The 19,866-nt window shown below is 45.6% G+C and overlaps 1 pseudogene; it reads right to left on the bottom strand.

Moving 5' to 3' along the window:
* Positions 1 to 18,958: 18,958 nt before the first annotated feature.
* Positions 18,959 to 19,076, bottom strand: LOC126459529 (5S ribosomal RNA; annotated as a pseudogene).
* Positions 19,077 to 19,866: the final 790 nt, after the last annotated feature.

The following is a 19,866-nucleotide window of genomic DNA, read 5'->3' as shown; positions in this document are numbered from 1 at the left end:
AGGAAGCAATGATGAAAAAAAAGAAAGGTTCAGGAGTGGAATTAAAATACAAGGTGAAAGGATATCAATGATACGATTCGCTGATGACATTGCTATCCTGAGTGAAAGTGAAGAAGAATTAAATGATCTGCTGAACGGAATGAACAGTCTAATGAGTACACAGTATGGTTTGAGAATAAATCGGAGAAAGGCGAAGGTAATGAGAAGTAGTAGAAATGAGAACAGCGAGAAACTTAACATCAGGATTGATGGTCACGAAGCAATGAAGTTAAGGAATTCTGCTACCTAGTCAGTAAAATAACCAATGACGGACGGAGCAAGGAGGACATCAAAAACAGACTCGCTATGGCAAAAAAGGCATTTCTGGCCAAGAGAAGTCTACTAATATCAAACACCGGCCTTAATTTGTGGAAGAAATTTCTGAGGATGTACGTCTGGAGTACAGCATTGTATGTAGTGAAACATGGACTGTGGGAAAACCGGAACAGAAGAGAATCGAAGCATTTGAGATGTGTTGCTATAGACGAATGTTGAAAATTAGGTGGACTGATAAGGTAAGGAATGAGGAGGTTCTACGCAGAATCGGAGAGGAAAGGAATATGTGGAAAACACTGATAAGGAGAAGGGACAGGATGATAGGACATCTGCTAAGACATGAGGGAATGACTTCCATGGTACTAGAGGGAGCTGTAGAGGGCAAAAACTGTAGAGGAAGACAGAGATTGGAATACGTCAAGCAAATAATTGAGGACGTAGGTTGCAAGTGCTACTCTGAGATGAAGAGGTTAGCACAGGAAAGGAATTCGTGGCGGGCCGCATCAAACCAGTCAGTAGACTGATGACCAAAAAAAAAAAAAAAAAAAAACTTGTGTAGTACATGAGTTATTGCAAGTCAAAGTGGCCGATTACTATCAATCGTGTCAGGCCGGAAGTACTCCACAGTTACACGAAAAAACGGTAGCAGCACGCTTACAAATATATTTATTCATCTATATCTTTGTTTATATCCGATATCTACTATTCATGAAGAAATTTGTTAAATATTTACTGTGTCTTAGAAAGCACAGAGACATTAGGCTACAGGTCTACCTTTTGTGTCTATTCCTTTGATATATGTTTATTCGATTTGTTTAAGCATTTAATAATGTGTGTTAGAGCGTATTTATGGTCCAGCCATAGGGATATTTATTTAATTTCAAGATATTTAAATGTAAATTTAGTATTTCGTATGTGTTTCGATACGTTTGTTAGCGTGCGTTTGCTTGAAAAAAAAATGGTTTTAAACACTATGGGACTTAACATCTGAGGTCATCAGTCCCCTAGACTTAGAACTACCTAAACCTAACTAACCTAAGAAGATCACATACATCCATGCCCAAGGCAGGATTCGAACCTGCGATCGTAGGGGTAGCGCGGTTCCGGACTAAAGCGCCTAGACCCGTTCGGCCACAGCAGCTGGACCTTGACTTGAAGACACGGCGGGAGCACTACAGCCAATCACAGCGTTCGTTACTACAGCAGGCGACTACCGAAGAGGGGGAGGAGCATCGGGTTGCAGAGGAGTACGGGAGAGGACACGAGAGAGTCCTGGACAGTACGGCGCGACGGACGCACAGTCGCGGGAAAGACTTGAGAGTGGAGCAGTTTGCGCGTGGTCGCGGGAGAGAAATATTTCGTAGTGCCGACATTTGCACTTGTGAGACTTCCTTGACTTCTGCGGTGAAGACAAAGTATGCGTTTAGAAGTGAATATCTCGCGAGCTATATTGTTGTTCATAACTAATTACGTGAAGTAGGAATCTATTGTTTCCTAGTTATTCAACTTATATTTTATTTAATTGCTGGATCACCGACATCAATAAGTGTTTTATAATAAAGGGCATTCTTAAAGGTACTTCTGCTATCGTACTCTTCATTTAAAGTCGTTAAAACAGTACCTGCAGAATTTATTTAATTGCAATCTTTCATTTATAAATGTCTATATTACGTTCAAGCCGGCCGGAGTGGCCGAGAGGTTCTAGGCGCTACAGTCCGGAACCGCGCGACCGCTACGGTCGCAGGTTCGAATCCTGCCTCAAACATGGATGTGTGTGATGTCCTTAGGTTAGTTAGGTTTAAGTAGTTCTAAGTTCTAGGGGACTGATGACCTCAGAAGTTAAGTCCCATAGTGCTCAGAGCCATTTGAACCATTACGTTCAAAATTAGCAATTGCCGAGTGATAGGAACCTTCGACCATTCGATTCATCTGTATATTCAAATTGTATACTGTAGACTCAGCAGTATTTGGCATGTAATCCGGTAACTACGTATCCCAGCCCCTGGACAACGAAACCAGCCAATACTTATAATATTTCAACTCTGAGGGTACGTGGTTGAGGGCCGCACCACATCATTTTATGTGAAATCCCGCAATTACACCTCCAAGGGCCTATAGACCTTAGTGTGTGACATAACTTTCAACTTGATACATCTACCCGTTCGTGAGAGAAAAGGGTCTTAGCAGACGGACTGACAGACAGTCAACACGATAACAATTTTTTTTTTTCGTGTAATATAATTACAGACTAACAATTTTAGGAATTGTTTCCTTTGGTTGTAGTGTGACACCTTGCTTGTTGTCAAATTTCATGATTATAGGTGAACGGGAAGTGCCCTGTAGGTTTTGATGAGTGAGTTTGCTAGTATCAAAATATGTGCCTTATATAACCGAATCTTTTGATTGCATTGTTTTAGAAGCTTTACGTTTTCACATCTCCAAGGAACCGTAACCTAGACATGTGATGTAAATTTGAAGTTGATTCGTCTGTCCGTTCCAAAGAAAACGGGTTCTGAACAGTCGGACAGACAGACAGACGGACGGACAACAGACTGATTCTGTTTTTACCGACTGAGGTGCGGAACACTACAGGATTGAACTGTACGGTATATCTTACTGTTACTCTGTACTCTTGGTCGACAGAACGTACCTAAACGTGCGCACTACAGCGCACAGCTATCGACAGATCCGTACGTGACTGGTATGAATCAAGGCGTGACACTTATATTCAAACATTGTGAAAAGCCTGTAGAGCATTTCTAGCTACCAGTATTAAACCGCCGCGCAAAATAGTATCCGACAAAGTGAGATTTCTGATTTGCATTAAAGAGAGAGTTAGTTGCATGCGTGGACACAAGCCAGCTTTTCGAAGCGAACAACGAACTCACTTCATCTTGCTCTCGCACGTACAGGAGAACGCACAGAGGTAGCACGTGTGTAGGTTAACATATGACTGTAGTTTACAGTGTGGTGGAAAATATAAGATATTCGAATAAACTCTTCTGTGGTAATACGCTACAGCGCAACTGTACGGCTGCTTATGAAGTTCACTGATGAGATACCACGTCTCGTGAACCATACAACACGTTTACGGACGCCATATGTTCCTCAAATCCCCACGAAGCCTTCCTATAGACCGTCGAAGTTGCTGCCAACACACGATGTACCCTCGTCGCCGTTAAATGATATTTTTATTGGCAACTGAATAGCCTTCATGTCACATTGCTATAGAGTCTCAGCTTAGTACAGTCCGCATCTGTGATTCAGAAACACAGTCTGAAAGTTTACGTAACGTTCAGGTCGTCGTAGAACTACTCTGAACCCGAGCCGCTTCCTGGCCAATTATCTGACACCGTCACAGTGTTTGTACCGTCTGAGACGCTGTCGTAAGGCGAATTGCGTAAACGTGTATAACCAAGCGTTCCTTGTGCAAGCGATGTACGAACCGATCGAAGAGAGAAAAATTATTCGTGGCAGAAGCGTAATATGTGCTGTACTAAGCGCTCGGTTTTCTTTACCGGCGAAAATGTATACTACCGAATTACATTCTACGAATAAAAAAAGAAAAAAAATGCACCATGGAGGAATCATCCGAATGGAACGGAAATCGGTAGATGTGATGTATAGACAAACAGATGTTTACAATTTCAGCGAAGTTGTATGATTTACTGAAAAGAAACAGCTTCAGAAATTGGGCAAGTCAATAACGCGATGGTCCATCCATGGCGCTTATGTAAGCAGTTATTCGGCTTAGCATTGGTTGATGGAGTTGTTAGACGTCCTTCTGAGGCATGTAGTGCCACACTTTGCGTCCGACTGGCGAGTTAGTGCAAACAATTCTGCGCTGCTTGGAGGGCCCTGTCTTTAAAGCTCCAAACGTTCTGAACTGGAGATATGTCCGGTGATCTTGTTAGTCAAGGTAGGTGTTGACAAGCAGGAAGACAAGCAGTACAAACTTCGCTGTGTGCAGTCGGGCATTATCTTGCTGAAATGTAAGCTCAAGATGTCTTCCCACGAAGGGTAACAAAACGGGGCGTAGCATATCGTCGACGTACCGACATGCTCCAAGGATGACGAGGATGACAACAAGAGAAGTCCTGCTATGAAAAGAAATGGCACCCCATACCGCCTGATTCTCAGGTCGTATGGAGGACGACAGTGAGGTTTGCATTCCGTAGCCGTCCATAGCTTCTCCAGTCATGTCTTCGTTGTCCATCGGGGCTCAGTTCGAAGCGGGACTCATCACTGAAGACAATTCATTTCCAGTCAATGACATTCCAGGCCGAAGACGCGTCTGGCGACGACCTGGACAGCGCTGAGATACCAACCTGACTGTTGCCCGCCACAGGCCCCGACAACAAGGAGCGATGGTTTGGGGTGCCGTTCTTTTTCGTCGCAGGAGCCCTTTGGTTGTCATCCGTGGCAGCCTTACAGCACAGCAATATATGTCTACGATATTCTACGGTGAGTTTTGTTGTCTTTCATGGAAAGCCACCCTGGGTTTACATTTCAGCAAGATAATGCCCACCTGCACACAGTGAGAGTTTCTACTGGTTGTCTTCCTGCTTGCCAACACCTACCTTGGCCAGCAAGACCACCGATATCTTTCCAGATGGTAATGTTTGGAGCATTAAGGGCAGGGCCCTCAAAGCAGCTCAGAATTTGACGATCTGAGGCGCCAACTGGAATTTGGCACGACATCCTTCAGGATGATATCCAACAACTGTATCTATCGATGCCAAGATCGAATAAAGGCCAGAGGTGGACCCACGCGTTATCGACTTGCTCGATTTGTGAAGCTCTTTCTCCTGAGCAAATCATCTTAATTTTTCTGAAATTGTAATCATTTATTGGCCGTACATGTGCATCATATCTACCGATTCCCGAACCATTCGGATCATTCCTTTGTGGTGCGTCGATCTTTTTTCCTTTTTTTGGCTTAGAGTGTATTTTTTCGTGTGATAAAACAAGAGGGAAAGTTTGTTCTTAATGTATCTTCGACGACGAGATGGTAGGAGACTGAGTATAAGGGATTGGCAACGAAATCAGCGATATCGTTTACAAAGGATGTATTCTGGCATTGGCCTCTGATTTATAGAAAGACGAAAAAAACCTAAATCACCGAAAACGGGTTTGAACCCCATTCGAATGTTGCCAGCACCGTGACCACTGGGCGTTAGGGTAAGTGTACTTGATTACATTTGATAAGGTTAGAAGAATGATGTGACAGAGCTCGTCGTCGAAAGAAGCGCACCATCCGGAGTTTTACCAACATTTTCTTCTTCTGAACTAGGTGTTATTGGAGCAAAACGGATGAGAGCTATTTGCCTCACCGCCGGACGCTGTCTAAAATGTCTTTAGCAATCTGGGTTTCTTGTGTTAAGTTCTTGCTATGAGCCTTAATTTCAAAGCTCCTTACATCACCCAAAAAGGGAGGGAAAACAGGAGGCGTTTTCAACACTAGAATCATTTTGAAGTTACCGTAGTTAAAAAATTCAGTTTCTTGAATCACTATGAATCACTATGAATCACTATATTACTGAATAACATTAAGGGTGTGATTTGTTGCTGTAAATATACGTATATGTAAAATGCAATGCTGCGTATGGTTCGGGCCACTTGAAACTGTAAGTTTCCTATAACTGGTTTCCCAGTCAGTTCAAAGGTCGGAGAAGGACAAGGGCGTACCATCTCCAATAAGGCGAAGCCTAACGAAGTCCTGCCAGAAGTCAAGCCAGCCTTCGGGTTGAGAATTGCTTTAGTTAGTGAAAGAGGGCATGTGGAAAAAATACATGGCATTTATGATCTGCAGCACCTAAATAAAAGGAGTGTTCAAATGAAAAGATACGAAACGTCGTAACAACCAAGTCTGCTGAAATTAGCATAACGTAGTGAGGTATGTAGGCAATAGAAGCATGCGTCCGTCATCTCTTCTTTAAAAATTCAAAGCTGTGCCCTCATGAGGCAGTCCAAGGTCCGATACTAATCGAATTTCTCGAGCACGGAAAAACCAGCTAGAATGTATACAACTAACAAACCAAAATGAAAAAAAAAGTGTCGGAAAGGTACATCCTGATAGGAGCATAACTGGAGATCTCGGTATCACGTGTGGCTGCTTTTGTAAGTCACTGTACTTCTAATTCCTGAGATATGTTTGTATAACACTAACACTGAAATCATAGACTCAGAAAGGGTTGGATGTGTTTCGTGCCGAAAACAAATGGAAAATCTGATACTTTGCTGGACTATCACTCCTTTTCCAGGAATCCTATTTTAGCGAGGTATGCAGGAATGATTCTTACAAGATAACGAGACCATGGATGCAAACAAGTGAACGCTTTTGACGGGTTATAACCGCTAACTACTGGGAAGCTATGGCATCTGCAGATAAGTTGGTAGCCTAGTCATTTACCCGAAACCGAGTTTTGCGATCTCATTTCATAGAAATTCTCGAGACCAACTTAATACCGATGTATAATAGCCCCCCCACCCCCCTTCCATTTATCGTCAAGGTGACGTGTATATCGTGTTGCTGAATGTGATAACCGCAATTATCGCTTATGTGGTGAGTTGCTTTTGTGCCGATATGGGTTATGAGAATAGAACGAAGGAAGACGGTGCCAGTGCAATGTTGGGTGGGTGCACGAGAGCATCGAGGGTGCTACATACCTACTAAGAACCCCAAGTACCGTGCGGATCACCATCAACAGCATCACACATTTTCAAACCACTAGGGTCTACAGTGTGATTCCAAATTTAAATTAAGAATAGTAGCAAACAGTCTAATGGCTGTAAGGTGTACGTCACCACTTTTCCATTACTTGTACGTATGTACTCCGTAAGCCAGCTGATGATGTGTGGTGGAGGAAAATTTGTGCACCACACTGTCACATCCCACTTTTCCTGTTCCAACCGCGAACGGTGCGATGGAAGACGATAGTTGGCAAGCCTCTGTGTGAGCTTGAAGCACTCTGGTTTGGCCTTCATGGTCATTTCGTGAGGTACACCTGTAGGAATCAATAGGGAGGTTGACTCTTCTGTGGACGTACACTCTCGAAATTTAAACAGTATCTCCGTTATGCACAGCGTCTCTCTTGCACCACCTGCCACTGGGGTTGGATGAAGATCTCTGTGACGGTTTCGCCTGTACAAAGCGGACTTGTGACTAAAGACGCTGATATTCCTTTAGATCTTTTCTATTTCATCTATCAGTTCTCGGATGGACAATTAGTGAAGAACATGTCTTCAAGCACCAAGATTCGAAGATGAAACTTCCACTGCGGGAGACGGTGCACTTGTGTGCGTCAGCGACCCCGACTTCGGATGTGGGTTGAGGTAGGTTAATCGTCGATAATGCAGGGGCTGGCGTTGCGAGGGGGAGCAAAGAATGGAAGATTCCTGCGCGCGTGCGCAGTCCGCTAGTCACGTCGGGTAACGGTCTGTGAGCGGCGGGCGGTTTGCGCGCCAGCACACGTCCCTGTTCCTCGTCACCCGCGGGCACCAACCGCCTCGCACGTGTTTTTCCTGCTGTACGTGTCGACAAAACAAGCCCACCAACAGCCCTCTGCCCTGTTATTCCTCTCCGTGGTCGAAGCTACCGATTCACAATAATATGGTGGGGCCCATTTACAGAATCGTCCTGGTAAGAGAAAAGCCAGTGCTGGTGTATAGCACACCAAACCCGCCTGTGAACCCGAGTAGGGCGTGATGGTGCCGTGGCGTCCGACTCGGAGGTAAGCCGGTTTCAATCCTGGTGTAGATGAAATTTTCGCAAGTAGAGGAGAGGTGGTGGCGTAAGGTTTCTGATTACCACGCGTTGAGCAGAGGCCCTGTGCTAATTTCCAAACTTCCCTGCAGTGTCTCATGAAGTCAGAACACGTGACAGTGTTCAGGTAATCCGTCAGTCGGATGGGGACGCTGAGCTCGGAGGCGCCCTTGGTGCTTTTCGAGAGGGGAGGAGGAGACTATGAACCGGCATCGGGTTGCACCCTCTCCCTTCTCCCATCATCTCCAACGAGGACATACGCACACATACACGTTACAGTCGCCTACACTTAACAGATACTAGGCGGCTGAAACTGCCCTCTGGCGTCTTCCAGCCATTCATGCCATACGACACCTCGACGGTACTACAAGGAACTGTACAGGGCAATAGCTGTACGGAAAGTCAGAGATTGGAATACGTCCAACAACTGTACAGGGCAATAGCTGTACGGAAAGTCAGAGATTGGAATACGTCCAACAAATAATCCAATAAGTTTGGGGTAAGTGATATTCTGATATGAATAGGATGATAGAGGGGACGAAGTTGTGGCGAGACACATCAAACCATTCAAAAGGAAAACAGTACCCAATAATCTGATTTCAAATCCAGACTTCTCTGTAGAGTTTTATCGAACAAAGTAAAACGTTGGTCCCTACGTCAGTCGAAGACGTCAATTTTAACGACTCTCAGGGTCTTCTTTGCGAATAGTAGGTTACGTGTTGACTTGGTTTCGTTTGGTTTACAGGTTAGTTACATGCCTTCGTAACAAGAGTCGCTGCAGCTGGAGGTAGTTGGAATTTTAATCAAAGGGCGAAGGAAACTTTCATCGCCAGAATTTGGAAGCGTGTAACTAGTGATCAGCATGCTCTGCGACAAACACTCAGTTTAAATTGTAAGCCTGTCCGTTGTTCTTCATAGCATGAAACATGCGAAACATTCGATGGTGATCCGTCGGCTGGATATGGCTGTCGATATTCAGTTTCAGCCCCTTCGTGGCTTTCATTACATACTCATCCACACCATCATACCACACCAATACCGCATGCATCCACCACGATTACCCATATGAGAGACATATTTGCTTGACACAGAATAATAGGAAGAAGACGGCAGTGGGATTAGTCAACGGCATTCGGATATTGCTCCGGACATAAGAGAGCTCATGTTCTTCTCGGATTTCATTGACGACCATTCTCTTCTCATTACACATTATTTTCATTATTATTATTACTGTGTTATCGTTAGAGTGTACAACTTCAGAGATTCATGCAATACAGTTACACATTTGCACATAATTCTGGTTGAATGAAGGCAATGATAGCTGCTGAATGAAGGCAATGATAGCTGCTAAAATCCCAAAGGCCAAAGTGGGTTGCTGGGTCTTCTCAGCCACAGGACCTTCACGCCTCTCTCTATAACAATATGTTCGAATACTTTACCAAAAATAGTAGCAGGCTGCAGAAAAATAATTAAATGTTGCTTTTTTTAGCGTGATGCTGCATCAAGTGGAACTATGAAATAAGAACGTGTGAAAACAATTAAGTTTTGTTTACTTTCAAGCGACTGAAATCTCATCGGCTGCAAGGCGACTAGAACAATATAGACAGCTCAGATAAACAAAGACGAAAATAAGTCAGTTGTGATCACTTTAGCGATCCGCAGAAGAAATTTTGAAAGTACCACGATAGTTGCGTAGGGGCTACCTGACACATTTCCCATATAGGACTCCCTTGTCTTTCATGTTGGCCCTGCTTTATAGCACAGGGGGAGAGCATCAGGAAGGGGGGAGAGGGGGGGGGGGGGCTAAATGATCGCCATTTCCTCCATCATGTGTCTTACCTCATCCTTATGGCACGCAGGCGAAATATACATTGAAGGAAGCAGTATTACTTTATAGCGTGAAACTTCAAGGCAGATTAAAACTGTGTGCCGGACCGAGACTCGAACTCGGGACCTTTGCCTTTCGCGGGCAAGTGACAACTGAGTTACCCAAGCACGACTCACGCCCCGTCCTCACAGCTTTACTTCTGCCAGTACCTCCTCTCCTACCTTCCAAACTTTGCAGAAGCTCTCCTGCGAACCTTGCAGAACTAGCACTCCTGAAAGAAAGGATATTGCGGAGACATGGCTTCGCCACAGCCTGGGGGATGTTTCCAGAATGAGATTTTCACTCTGCCCGCGAAAGGCAAAGGTCCCGAGTTCGAGTCTCGGTCCGGCACACAGTTTTAATCTGCCAGGAAGTTTCATATCAGCGCACACTCCGGTGCAGAGTGAAAATCTCATTCTGGAAACATCCCCCAGGTTGTGGCTAAGCCATGTCTCCGCAATATCCTTTCTTTCAGGAGTGCTAGTTCTGCAAGGTTCGCAGGAGAGCTTCTGCAAAGTTTGGAAGGTAGGAGACGAGGTACTGGCAGAAGTAAATCTGTGAGGACGGGGCGTGAGTCGTGCTTGGGTAGCTCAGTTGGTAGAGCACTTGCCCGCGAAAGGCAAAGGTCCTGAGTTCGAGTCTCGGTCCGGCACACAGTTTTAATCTGCCAGGAAGTTTCATATCAGCGCACACTCCGCTGCAGAGTGAAAATCTTATTCTGGTACTTTATAGCGTATCTGAAACAGCAAGGGGCGTTCCACGAGACCAACAGCTCCCTTACTTTCGAGATTCACATTTTGCTTGTCTATGCATCCACGTGGCACTTTCATGTGGGTAAAAACTGATCGGGGTGTGAAACCGCATCAACAGGCAATAAGTGAAACGAAATGAACTTCTTAAAGTACGTGTACAGCCTGAATAACAATACACTAAAGCGTCCCAAAAATATCTCTACCGATGGAAATCTGATGGTTTACATGAAATAACAGCCCATCTCACGTAAGATTTGATCAGAATCAGCAGCACGATAACTTGTATTGCTGCCCATCGCAAGACGCTTGGGGGTCTGACGAGGTTCCTTATTAAATTTTGACAATTTCTCAATTTCCAACAGCTGTATGGTGACAACAGAAAAGTCTAAGCCATGACCTTTCCTGTTCCACCCAGTCACCCCTCTCTCCCTCAGTGAATATGTGTATGTGTGTGTGTGTGTGTGTGTGTGTGTGTGTGTGTGTGTGTGTGTGTGAGAGAGAGAGAGAGAGAGAGAGAGAGAGAGAGTTATATCATTTAAGTGTTCTCCGTGGCAGATTCCATTATACACGCGGCCGGAACCTTGACATACTGCAGCGGGCAACTGATGAGTCAGGTATTACGCAGAAGGGGTCTGCCACCTGTTCCCCATTCAGGACTGCCGCAATACGTATAGCGTTACACAGATCGTTTTAACCTCTTATACAATACGCGATATGATCTGTCGAATTCACGGCCCCCACGATTTCACTCTCTGGTCGGCGAGTGGAAGCAGAATTACATTCACTTGTTTCGAATGTCACATCGGAACTTGCGCTGCTTCTTTAATGACCTCGTCTTCTATGGCATGTAGAACCCTCATCTTTCTTTCCTCTTTGTTTCCCTGTTCTAGATATTATCGACAGAAAAAGTCAAGGTCTTTACGCAGATGCCGCAAGATTCCTACACGAAAGTACAACTCGATGTACCGACTTGACAGAAAATCCTAGGTAGTTCTGGTCTTACGTTAAATCAGCAAGTGGCTCGAAACAGCATATCCAGACACTCCGGGATGATGATGGTGTTGAAACAGAGGACGACACGCGTAAAGCTGAAATACTAAACACCTTTTTCTAAAGCTGTTTCACAGAGGAAGACCGCACTGCAGTTCCTTCTCTAAATCCTCGCACAAACGAAAAAATGGCTGACATCGAAATAAGTATCCAAGGAATAGAAAAGCAACTGGAATCACTCAACAGATGAAAGTCCTCTGGACCTGACGGGATACCAATTCGATTCTACACAGAGTACGTGAAAGAACTTGCCCCCCTTCTAACATCCGCGTACCGCAAGTCTCTAGAGGAACGGAAGGTTCCAAATGATTGGGAAAGAGCACAGGTAGTCCCAGTCTTCAAGAAGGGTCGTCGAAGATGCGCAAAACTATAGACCTATATCTCTGACGTCGATCTGTTGTAGAATTTTAGAACATGTTTTTTGCTCGTGTATCATGTAGTTTTTGGAAACCCAGAATCTACTCTGTAGGAATCAACATGGATTCCGGAAATAGCGATCGTGTGAGACCCAACTCGCTTTATTTGTTCATGACACCCTGAAAATATTAGATACAGGCTCCCAGGTATATGCTATTTTCCTTGACTTCCGGAAGGCGTTCGATACAGTTCTGCGCTGTCGCCTGATAAACAAAGTAAGAGCCTACGGAATATCAGACCAGCTGTGTGGCTGGATTGAAGAGTTTTTAGCAAACAGAACACAGCATGTTGTTCTCAATAGAGAGATGTCTACAGACGTTAAAGTAACCTCTGGCGTGCCACAGGAGAGTGTTATGGGACCATTGCTTTTCACAATTTATATAAATGACCTAGTAGATAGTGTCGGAAGTTCCATGCGACTTTTCGCGGATGATGCTGTAGTATACAGAGAAGTTGTAGCATTAGAAAATTGTAGCGAAATGCAGGAAGATCTGCAGCGGATAGGCACTTGGTACAGGGAGTGGCAACTGACCCTTAACATAGACAAATGTAATGTATTGCGAATACATAGAAAGAAGGATCCTTTACTGGATGATTATATGATAGCGGAACAAACACTGCTAGCAGTTACTTCTGTAAAATATCTGGGAGTTTGCCTGCGGAACGATTTGAAGTGGAATGATCATATAAAATTAATTGTTGGTAAGGCGGGTACCAAGTTGTGATTCGTTGGGATAGTCCTTAGAAAATGTAGTCTATCAACAAAGGAGGTGGCTTACAAAACACTCGTTCGACCTATACTTGAGTATTGCTCATCAGTGTGGGCTCCGTACCAGGTCGGGTTGACGGAGGAGATAGAGAAGATCCAAAGAAGAGTTGCGCGTTTCGTCATAGGGTTATTTGGTAAGCGTGATAGCGTTACGGAGATGTTTAGCAAACTCAAGTGGCAGACTCTGCAAGAGAGACGCTCTGCATCGCGGTGTAGCTTCCTGTCCAGGTTTCGCGAGGGTGCGTTTCTGGATGAGGTATCGAATATATTGCTTCCCCCTACTTATACCTCCCGAGGAGATCACGAATGTAAAATTAGATTCGAGCGCTCACGGAGGCATTCCGGCAGTCGTTCTTCCCGCGAACCATACGCGACTGGAACAGAAAAGGGAGGTAATGACAGTAGCACGTATAGTGCCCTCTGCCACACACCGTTGGGTGGCTTGCGGAGTATAAATGTAGATGTAGATGTAGAAGAAAAGTAACTTTAGGCTAGTCGAGGGTGGTGTTGGTGCCCTTGTTGACCATGTTGTATAAAAACTACTTGATAGGCCATTTTAATAGTGACCAACAACTTTTCACAGATGATGTAGGGTGTAACAAAAAGGTGTGACCAAACTTTCGGGAAACATCACTTACATATAGACGAAGAAAACACGCCGGTCAAAATAAACGTTGCATATTGCATTATTGTTAATACTGCACATAATAGGAACCAAAACTGATTTTGTTCTGTTAGGTAAAGCCATAAGAAAACAAAAATAGAGAAACATTTATACTTGAAAACAAACAAACAAACAAAAAAAAACATTACAAAGATACCACTGCAAACACTATAGTTTCTACTCGCTGTCACTGTTTATGAACCAACTGACCCTCCTCGTAATTGAAGGCATATTCCTTACCAAACTGTCCAGATAAGCCTGAGGGATACTGTCCCATTCCTCCACAGAGGCCTATATGGTGCCCTATAAGGTCTCAAGTGGCTCAGGATGATTACAAACCACTCTTTCTACCATGGCCCCTGCATTCTCAGTATTGATGAGATCTGGATAATATGGAGGTCATTCCATCCTACTGATTGTATGCTCCACTAGGACGGTGTTCACAAGATGGCGCCGTGCATAGTCGTCCATCAGCGTGAATCCCGCTCCAATATGATCACCAAATGGAGCCACAATGCGTACAACGATATCATCCAGATACTTCGCACCACTCAACATCCCGTGTATTGGCACAAGGAGTGTGCCGCGCCCACACACGATTCCATCCGAAAACATGCCTGAGCCGCCTTCCAAAGGTTGGCGATCTACTATACAGCAAGGGTGTAAACATTGTCCTCAGTACCTCCTCACACGAATATCAGTATTGTCAGTGTGGGGACCGTGACGTGTCTCATCAGAAATACCGCTGTGCCCGACTGCTGCCTTATCCACAAAGAGTGGTATCGTGTTCTTATGCCGCTACCCCCCCCCCTCCCCCCCCCCCCCTCAGGAACCGATTTAGAGAAGGAGCTTTGACAGGTCTTCTGGCACATAATTCGTTCTAAATGGTTCAAAGCACTATGGGACTTAACATCTGAAGTCATCACTCCCCTAGACTTAGAACTACTTAAACCTAACTAACCTAAGAACATCACACACACCCATGCCCGAGGCAGGATTCGAACCTGCGACCGTAGCAGCCGCGTGGTTCCAGACTGAAGGGCGTAGAACCGCTCGGTCACAGCGGCCGGCAATTCGTGCTTCGTATGGTTGGTACTGATACCTGCACTCCTGTAGCTGTTTGGAACTGCCTCCGTAGATGTGTAGTATTGTGCTGAGGGTTTCTTCTTGCTGTTACACGCAGAAGTCGGTCTTGCACACTTCTTTTTCTTCCGCGGCAACTTCTGTGACGATGCTCAACTGATCCTGTCGCTAGGAACTCGTTCCAGAATGTAGAACCGACTCATTGCGACATTCGCTGCGACGTCCACCTGTATTTAGTGTATAGTGACTTCATTAGAGTCACTATACGAGCCTCTGATCGTACGCTATTGTAGTCCGAACCGTCCTGAAGCAACACGACACTCGTAATGACAAAGCGCCAGCAGTGCAATGTTTACAAATGACACGGTCGCCATCGACTGCTCATACTGCCCCTCGTGTAGTACAAAGATGGACTGTTTCCGCTAGAATTACGTCACAAACAAACCAATGTATTGATATCATAACGTATTTCCGGCTCACAACATTCAGTATTAAAGTTTCCGCAATGTGCAACATTTATTTTGACCACCGTATGTTACATGTACAAAGGTCCGAAAATGTTTTATTTCCATATGTGAGTTCATATTCTACTTCAGTTAATGGAAACACAAGAAAAAGTACGTATCATCACAGCATGATACACTTCATTAAATTATATATTCAAATGCCCTTCACTAGCAAGGATACAGGCATGAAACCGCCGTCGCACTGAATCCCGGATGAGCTGATGTATCACTGGAAAAGAGCGTATTGTTTCACAGCCTTCCAGAATACGACACAAGGCCTTTGTACATCCTGTATCGCAGTTCAGTGTACAAGAGTGGTTCAAATGGCTCTGAGCACTATGGGACTTAACATCTGAGGTCATCAGTCCCCTAGAACTTAGAACTACTTAAACCTAACCAACCTAAGGACATCACACACATCCGTGCCCGAGGCAGAATTCGAAGCTGCGACGGTAGCGGTCGCACGGTTCGAGAGTGACACGCCTAGAATCGCTCGTCGACAACGGCCGGCTTTTTCTAAACGCTTGCCCATATGAAACTCCCAATTCTCTCTCTTTCATTTGTGGTCAAGTTCTGGATTTGCCTTAAATCTGGACGAAATCGGTTGTGACGAGTAGGCGTGGCTCCCTCGTAAGTGGGGATATTGATTGAATAGAAAGAACGGTCACAAGGTTGCCCGACCCATGGGAGAGCACCACGGAGATGCTGAAAAACTTGAACTAACAGACCGAGCGAGGTGGCGCAGTGGTTAGCACACTGGACTCGCATTCGGGAGGACGACGGTTCAATCCCGTCTCCGGCCATCCTGATTTAGGTTTCCCGTGATTTCCCTAAATCGCTTCAGGCAAATGTCGGGGTGGTTCCTTTGAAAGGGCACGGCCGATTTCCTTCCCTCTCCTTCCCTCACCCGAGCTTGCGCTCCGTCTCTAATGACCTCGTTGTCGACGGGACGTTAAACACTAATCTCCTTCTCCTCCTCCTTGAACTAACAGGCGCCTGACGATAGACACCAGCTATCCCGCGTACGCCTCCTTGAAAAGTTTCGAGAAACACCACAGGAGAATCTAGGGATGTATTACAACCACTTACTTAACGCTTCCGTATGGACCGCAAAGGCAAGATTACTTCTGCTGCAGGGGGAACAGTGGTATTTAAGCAGCCGTTCTTCCCGCGCTCGAAACGCGGATGGATCAGAAAGAAGCCGTAAAGTGCTGGGATGGAAAGTACCCTCTGCCGTGCACCCCACAGTGGTTTGGATAGCACAGATGTAGATGATTCGCAGTACCAATGGTGATCCTCACTATGTAAAGTTACTTTATTAGACGAAGAGGATTGACGGAGTGAGAGCTCAACAGAAAGAAGAGATAGTCATGCAACAACCTTGACCACACGCGTCTATCGACCACGGCGCGGTGGTATAACACCTGTTTTCTGCAAACAAGTGTTACATATTCGGTTCCGAGTGCATCAGAGTATTGCAGTATTCGCGTGTTTGGTAAGGGGTGCCTGCATATGCGAGTCACACCCCGCGGCGACTGGTAGTTCTGCAAAGCCTTGCACCGGACAGCTGACGCCGTTTGACCCAAATCGCGATCACATTGTACGGTAGTGGGTCGAGTGTGAGCGGGGCCCAGCGCCCACTGACTGACGACATGGCCGAGTGACTGGTAGTGGGGGCTTCCTCCACTTGCGTAACTCCGCAATTAACGGGCGTTAGAGATTATGCAAGGCGGCGGCGCCGGCCGGCTCCATGCTCGCGGACGCCCGGACAACAAGGCCGCCGCGGGCCGCGACAAAGGGGTACCTGTCGCGCCAGCACAGCGGATCAGTAGGCAGCGCCCCGCGGCCGGAGAAATCGACCCGTGCCTCGCATAGATCAACGACCAAAGATTGGCGCTTTGTTGGCTTTGCTCTGTTCCCCGAGAGCGTATTCAATTAACTGCTTTGCAAATGTCAATACTTGCACCAGCTCTCGTGGTCGAGAAGGAGTGAACTTGCAAAAAAGCAAAGCAAGCGCTGTTTTTTACGCCATTTTCGACCTCGTTCGGACTCCGTCAGTCTGATGTTTTCTACCGCGTACATGACGACACTCCTCGCATTCGAGAAGTGCCGATCTCGATTTACGTTTTCCCTAAATAACTTCAAATCCAGTTCCTTACCTAAGTGGTCAGCGTGTCTGCTATGTGGAGAGCCCAGGCTCCATTCCCGATACTCCTTGGTAGGAGTAATGTTAACTGAGGAGCTACTGAATGAGTAGAAGCGGCTAAAAGTTCTGGAAAGCTGACGACGGCCACCATCCCTCTCGATACTGCATTCGAATGACGCATTGCCAGAGGACCATACGGCGGCCGGTCGGTACTGAATGGTACGGGAAGACAAATAGATGGAACTTCAGCTGTAGCAAAATAATTTCAGGCGAATGACTGGATGTTTTCTTCAAGAAGACTGTAGCAAAATCCTTCACAAGTCCTCCAACACACGTAGTAACGACCAACGGGTCATCAAAATGTAATCTGCTTTCCCCCTGCTTTCCTCACAACGTGTTAGCCCAAAATTGTAATATACTGCCAATAATTATCGGGAAAAGCTTGTAAATTGTAATCCGGAACTATTAATCCTTCAGAATGGGACAGATCTGTCCTTGGAGGCCACTTTGGGCTGTATGCCAAAGGGAACACTTTCTACCAACGTGTGGTAGATGGCAGTACAGTGGGTATTGTCTACCACGCCTCCTACGACGCAGCGACAGTTCTTTTAGTCGTCTTGCGGCGATTTTATCCGGCTATTAACAGCATTTGTAACTCACGTCACGGATGGTCAACTGGCTTGAGATAAGAGCGCTTAGTAGGATATACGGTGACGTTAACTGCTGTTACCTCAAACGTCTCCTTTATGCGTTTTTTTTAATGTTCTATTATACTGGGAATTACAAAGGACTCCTTTCCATAATTTTAAAGCTAATATTGTGACTGGCATCGATATACTGAATTACATAACTTATTTTAGCTCTGCAATGGTTTCAGTTGGCTTCAGGTGAAAGCCAGCGCAATCCCCTTCTCTACGGTGTTCTTATGCAGTTGAAATAATCTTTTCTCGATGAGTTCCATGAGCCAGCAAACGACGAGATACGAAGCAATTACTCAGGGTGATTCAGCTGCGCCTGCTACTGGGTTTTATGCAAGCTGCAACGCCTTCAAAAACCATGCACTATATTTTTATATTCCCTCGCGCAAATTGTTAGTCCTAGAGAAAAAATGAACAGGATCTATTTGTTTGAAATTTAATGTGGTTAAATTTTGTACTGGGACACGTTTTCGATGAAGCCCATGGTTTTCGAGTTTTCCAAGAAAAAAACCCACTTAAAGCTCATTTTTGTATGTTTTTCTTCAATAATTCGAAAACTATAACCTCTTGCAAAAATGTATCCCAGCACAAAATTTAATTACGTTAAATTTCCTACAAAAAGGCCCTGTTCACGTTCTCTGAAGGACTAATACAGGGTGTACATAATGTCTCGGAACACTTTCAATTATTTATTGCACAAGAACCAAACGTTGTACAGATTTCATGCACACCGTCTTCAGGCCACAAGTGGCCCATCGGGACCATCCGACCGCCGTGTCATCCTGAGCTGAGGATACAAATTGGAGGGGCGTGTTGTCAGCACACCGCTCTCCCGGTCGTTATGACGGTTTTCTTTGACCGGAGCCGCTACTGTTCGGTCGAGTAGCTCCTCAATTGGCATCACGAGGCTGAGTGCACCCGAAAAATGGCAACAGCTCATGGCGGCCTGGATGGTCACCCATCCAAGTGCCGGCCACGCCCGACAGCGCTTAACTTCGGTGATCTCACGGGAACCGGTGTATCCGCTGCGGCAAGGCTGTTGCCTGTACAGATTTCATACGCATGTCATTTTGAACAGAAAACCTGAAAGTTTTTTTTTTCATGTATACCGCCGCAGTGTAGTTTGGTAATTTGCCGATAGCCAGCGCTACTCCCAAACATGGCCAGTTCAGGTTCTAGAGCACTTTGCTGAGAGCACTGTCACTGGATATTCCTACTTTTACATGTTGCAGCAATGACTGATGCCTCAAATGCAATGGCATTCTCAGTTCATCATTCAGCAGGACGGGGCTCCACCCCATTTTCATCGTGAAGTTCGTGGGTACCTGAACACGGAGGTGCCGCATCGGTGGATCGGCCCTGCTACAAAAGAGGACAGCAGTTTCATGAAATGGCCTCCCCGATCACCAGCTCTCACTCCGCGTGACTTTGTTCTGTGCGGACACATTACAGATCTGGTGTGTGTACCGCCTCCACCACGTGGTGTAACAGAGCTCCGGGAGAGAATACGGGAAGCGACTGCCACAGACGACGCTGCCATGCTGGGACGGGTATGGCTAGAATTCGATTACCGTATTGACGTCTACCGAGTCACTCGTGGTTCGCATATTGGATGTTTGTAAAAAAAGATTCAGTGTTTCTCTTCAAAATGCAGTTTGTATGATATCTTTACAATGTTTAGTTCTTGTGAAATTAATCATTGAAAGTGTTCCCGGACTTTATGCCGGCAGAGGAGGCCGAGCAGTTCTATGTGCTACAGTCTGGAACCGCGCGACCGCTACGGTCGTAGGTTCGAATCCTGCCTCGGGCATGAATGTGTGTGATGTCCTTAGGT

Source organism: Schistocerca serialis, chromosome 2, assembly GCF_023864345.2.
Source record: "Schistocerca serialis cubense isolate TAMUIC-IGC-003099 chromosome 2, iqSchSeri2.2, whole genome shotgun sequence".
Classification (NCBI taxonomy): domain Eukaryota; kingdom Metazoa; phylum Arthropoda; class Insecta; order Orthoptera; family Acrididae; genus Schistocerca; species Schistocerca serialis.
The sequence above is the reverse complement of the archived record's forward strand: the minus strand, read 5'-3'. Positions and strand labels throughout refer to the sequence as shown.